The following is a 6,109-nucleotide window of genomic DNA, read 5'->3' as shown; positions in this document are numbered from 1 at the left end:
TGAGATATTGTCACAATAAACCATTTACCTTCCAGGCTTTGTGGCATTAAATTAGCACATTTTGGAATATTTGTAGCAAATCAGCTCCAGGGGGAAATGTGAATAAACAATCATAACTAGTTATGAGTAATTATAAATATTTAGATCCATTGTAAGTATTTACTTGACCTCTCAATGTCAACTGTCTGTCAGTTCTAAGAACGTTGACTTCCTGGTTAAGGAAAATAACTTTACAATACTACTCAGAGCATGTAGCTAAAACCTGCATTAGGGACTTCAGTTGAGCGAACAATGAACAGCCTCAAGTGTGATTCATATAAGACTTTATTAACTACATAAACACTTAAACTAGTCTAACATACACACACACACACACACACACGTACAGTGGGCATAGGAAAAAGGGTCAAAGCTTAAGCAGTAAAGGGAAGAGAAATAAAACATATGAAGCTATCATACAATTTTATATTTAGCAGATTTAAGGAAAGATCAGTTTCTTAGTCAAACACACTTTTGTAAAAGGTGCATATGATACTTAATGTGTCAAATAATAAGACGAAGTTTGATACTTGCACGTCTCGCCTGTTTGAAAAAGAGTCATGCACTTTGGGGCTCCAGTTGGTCTCTGCTGAAGTGAATTGATAAGTAAGGCCAGTTTGAATCAGAGGATCTTAATGAATGGAAAGTCAAGGCTGACAGCCTGGTGCAAGCTTAGGGTGTGTTTTAAGGCTTTCAGATCAGCATCTTCTCCTGGAATTCCTGAATCTAAAAGAACCCCCCTGATCCAGTGATCATCATGTCACATCCTCAGGATCTGAGTGAGCCAATGAGGAATTGTACCTTTTGGAGGGAAGTTTTACCACCTTTTGTCCTCAGGCACATGTTTCACATATGGTCTTTCATTGGCTGTTGATGAAGAAACTATTAAAGTTTCTGGTAACACAAATACCTCCATAGGTACCAACATGTAATAAAAATGAAAATTTAAAATGCACCCAAAAGATACCAAACGTGGCATACCTGTGACCTCTGTTAACAATAGTATGTAATTGTAAAATTGAAATTTAAAAGAGTTTTTATCAATACATAAGTGAAACACTTTAAGAGGAAAAATAATGAAATAGGGAAATTGGTTTCAAAGGGAATTTAGAGAAAAAATTCTACATTCCTTCGAGTTGATGTGTGTCATTGTTACTATGGTAACCAGAGGCCTGTTTTGCATTTTTTGAGGACATAGTTGCATTTTGGGGGAAGCGTGCAGTAGCGTGCTGTGGGGTTTCAGTCAGGTCCTTGTAAGCAGCTGTACACTACATACCTCTACACATCTGTCTTACACATCTCTGTAATAGCTAACACAACCATATGCATATAATTTGAATATTATGCTGCACACAGACAATTTCACCAGTACGATAGAAGGAGGTGGGTTAAATTCAGAGTAAATTTCCCTACATGTTCTCGGTGCTAGCTGTTAGCCACTCATAGATGCAGCCTGTGAAATAGTGCACAAAACCATTGTTAGCGAAGTAGTTTATCCTTCAGTTATTTCTCTTTTGTCTGCAAAAGAGCACCTTGAAAAAGGCAGATCGGCAACAAGGTCTGGTGTAGAGGTGCCAGTGACTGCGGCTTCGAAATTCCCAACTAAAAGATGGAAGCAGTGTTGCCAAATTGGGCTACTTAACAATGTTGCTGCAGGTTGTTTTTCATGTCTGCTGGTTAAAGCAATCTCAGTGACGTGATGTTTATCCCCTGGAATGTGATTTTTACCAGGAGAACCCCGCCAAAAACGTTTATTTAACTCCTGGAATGCGATTTTAAACGGGACACCTCGAAACGCAATTGGTTGGATTTTGTCGAGAAAACCTGGCAACCCTGGCTGGGGGAAGCACTCGGCACGTAGCTGGTCCCAGAGGGCATGCGGTCATGGAACTTCCTAATTTGATCGGCTGATGATTCTGTCACTTTTGCTAATACAAATCAGATTCGATGTCTTTAAACAAAAGGGAGGCACTATCTGTAGTGCTAGCCCTGTTTTTATACAGTCTATGTGCTGGCCGCAGATTTGTCTATGTGCTGGCCCACCACTGGTTAGATGAGGGGGCATTAGATATTATTTGTTAAATATAACAAATAGTTGTGTGTCTGATTGGTCCAAATGCTACATTCATCATTTTGCAAATGTGAATATCATGTTTCACAAATGCAGTTTGAAGGGAAGTGTTAAATGACAAAGTCAGTGATGGTGGAGAAAGGAAGAAGGGCAAAGAATGAACAGTGCCAAAAGTCAGAAAACCCCACAGAAATTACAATAGTTGCAAATGAAAGTACATTTCTTTGCAAACACAGGATGAAGTGTTTTTTTCTTGGTATGGTATTACATAATAATAACAGATAAATTCATTTGAAACTGTGCTGTAGTTTTATAAACCATAACAAAGCATCTATACAGAAAAAGGATGCAAACCGTTTTCCAAATTTTACATTCTGAAGCAACCTATGTTGCAAGCAGCATAAAATGGGCAGGATTGTGAATGTGCAAAAAATACAAGGTAGCACTGCGTGTCTGTGTTTGTAGGAATACGTTGTGGTTGACGAACATGGAAATGTGGATAAGACGAAGGTAGTATATCAGGAACCCCAGAAGTTAATCCTCAAACAAAACACGGATGACGTCAAAGGGGTCACATACCGAAAGGACTGTCAACAGGTAAACATCATTATAATGGCCCTAGACTAAATATGATATGTTGAATATATAATGTTGTTTCGTTTTGAGACATCGGTAATGTTTCTTTTCTTCTTCCTGTGTTCCTCTTTTTTTTATTCAACAGCATGCATACACTGCAAGATGTTGTGGTATGTTGGTTTCATTTGATATAATGGCTATAATGTTTTTATTTCATGAGTTGTCACATTCAGCACATTCCGCACTGCAACACATCCAAGCAATGTTTTACGGATCGTGAAATGGAGAATCAAAATCCACCGGATTTGAAGTTGAGAAAATAGTGACATCACAATTCTCATCGAAACGTCCCTTTACATGCTTCATTAATCATGTGTAACCATAGAGGTGTGTTCTAAAATAACTCATCTCCGTCTATTAAACACAAACACTATACTGCTGTTGGATAAAGACATGGAAGAAACTGCACTTTCAGACACTGCATTTGTTTTGACTGTCGCTTCCAGCTAAAATACTAAAATACTCCATAAAAATGCTTTGTGTATATATATATATACAGTATACATAAATACCTTGCTATGTGTACTGAGACTTGTCATGTGCACTTACATATTCTTGCTCTTTTGTTAGTTTTGATTGCTTCTAATGTCCTCATTCATAAGTCACTTTGGATAAAAGCATCTGCTAAATGACTAAGTGTAAATGTAAGCAGTAAGTAATAGCACATTTAGGAAAATGGTAGTTCCTTATTAGGTATTCAATAAATACTAAATAAAAAAAAATATCCTCACTGAGAACTGCTTGCTAACTATAACCAATTAATGAAGAATAACCAATTAGTAAATCACAACAGTAACATGAAACAAAAAAAGTATTAAATTACTTGTGAAATGAATGTCAAGACCTCACTAATTACTCAAGTGTTACATTGTAAGCCCGCAGGAACCACTAAGTGATCTTGGCCATTTTTTAAAGTGAAAAACAAGTCAGTATTTACTCTAACATTATCTTGTCAGCTCGCAAGAAATACTAGTGATCTGGATTGTTATTTTAAAGTGAATACACAGTGGAATGCATTGCTGTTTTGCTGTTGTTTATTTTTGGGAAACTCCCAAGGCACAAACCTGCCCCACCCTATCCACGAACGTTAAAAAAAAACTCTAGTGACAATCTAGTGACACTGAGTCATCATGAATCTTTCACAATTTCAGTGATTTGGTTGAATCAGCGCGGATTGTATGTGTGAGTAATTACTGATCAACATTCTGATACAATTCATTTGCCCTGATAAATGGTATTACAGTATTATGGCAATCGTAATGTTTGGATTGAATTAGTAAGTGTGCTTATGTAAAAGTGAGGTTTTATATCTGAGTAAACAATAACAATGTTTGTTTTGCATTCCAGATCCTTGTAATGCTTTGGAAAAGCCCAGAACCACTCCAGGTAAGATCAGATAAATGAGGCTGTGCATTCTTTTAAAGCCTGTTTTTACTAACAAGGTAATGAAGTTATGAATACAGTAGCCTCTAGTTAAATGTGTGTGTGTGTGTTAAGCTGTCATAGTAAGACCTTGATTATGCATTTAGGTCTCATACTGATATTTATAATGTTATTTCCATCTTTCCATTAGAATGTATTCTGATACTAATTAAATATGTGTTGTTGTTTTTTGGCACAAAGGAGCATTGTTTGTGAATAAGAGAGGGGGGTGCTTTTGTGAGTTTTTATACACTTCAGATATAAGTTGCTTAACAGGATCTGAAAAGTAGATGTGTTTGCACAGGCCTGAGTGGAGTGAGAGGGAAAGCAGTGCATAAAATCCTGACAATAACATGCTACTGTTCGTTAGGCCAGTTTTAATAGTGAGTGAGGAATAAGTTTCAGCTCCACCAGCTTAAATTTATTTTACACTGTTACTGTGGAGAAGTGAAATTGAAGGAAACTGTGGTATGTTTTTGTTAATGATTTTTGCAATAAATAAAAGTATGTGAATTTTTACGTTACCTGCTTTTGTTTTATTAGAGCTGTGAGTTGCAATTTTAGTCTAAAGCTTTGTTTCTATATCTCTCTAGCCACTCAAGCACCTGGTGATCAACGCATTATCTATATCACTGGTGGTGTCATCTTCATCTTCATCATCATTACATGTGTTATCTGTCTCAGAAGAAAGTGTCAATCTGAAAATGGTACTTTTAGGTAAAGAAAAAATGGCTTCATCAATGCAAAGGAGTAAAATGATCTTCGATACGAAAGACTGTAGCAATATGTCACAAATATAATGTTTGTATATTCCAGGGGTCATTTTTATGTGAAACAGTAGCATTTAGGTGCACGAAATCAAGTTATTTAGTCAGATATTTTACAAAAATGTAACTGCTGAGAAATATATTATGGTACATGTAATATATCATGTCCTCATTTCTGTTATTTTGAATTTTTTCAGGTGGAATTGGAAAGCAGTGCCAAAAGAAAGAAGGCCCACTGCCTAGGTCTCTGATGCCAACTGAAACAAGACCTTTAATGATGATAACATTGAATAAGAAAAATAAATATAAACTCATGCTCACTCTAAATATGCTGAATAAAAATGGTAAGATCTAAATTAACAGTTTTTTCCAAGTCAAAAATATTCTGTAATATTACTGAATCAATTTAGATACACGAATCAGCAAAATACAGTTGTAGCCTATGGGTTGAATCAGGTCAAAATAGCTCTTTAAGGTAACAATTGCAGGCCATCACTTTTACAGTTTAAGCTTGAGTGAGCATGAGTTGTTTATTATGTAATATAGCTGTGGAAGCTTAAAATAATTTTATTATTAATTATTGTTATATATTGTATTATATCATATTACCCTTTATATCACTCCATATTGTTATATAATCATTAACCTATAAAATATCAAGTATTTGTAACAGAATATTAACACACTTGTTAACATAAAATATATATTTGTATATCTGATATTATATAGCTGTATTGTTGTTATCAATATTATATATTATCAGTATGTAAGGGATAATGTACATCCAGCCGGTTGTTCTCGCAGAATAAACCCCGACAGGATGATCAGGAGTCAGTACCCCAACGCGAAGCAGTCTGGATGTACATTATCCCACTAATTACAAGTCTACTCGCCACATAAGTAAATAAATGAATGCAAAATATTGATTTGAATTGAAAAATTTAAACGCAAAGCTTCCGTGAAGACAGCAGTTGCGAGCAAGCGGCAAATTCAAACTAAACGGACATTTAAGGGGAAACGGTGCAGACAAACCACGTATTACACAACATTTCCCCACAAAATAATTACGGCAATAAAATAATTAAGACAAAAATGTTTAAAAACCTTACCAGTTTGTTAGTTCTCTTATGAGTTAATCCATTACAAAACAATCATAGCAAAATGGCAGTGGCTG

The sequence above is a fragment of the Carassius gibelio genome, chromosome B16, assembly GCF_023724105.1.
Source record: "Carassius gibelio isolate Cgi1373 ecotype wild population from Czech Republic chromosome B16, carGib1.2-hapl.c, whole genome shotgun sequence".
Lineage (NCBI taxonomy): Eukaryota > Metazoa > Chordata > Actinopteri > Cypriniformes > Cyprinidae > Carassius > Carassius gibelio.
Note: the sequence above shows the minus strand (reverse complement) of the source record.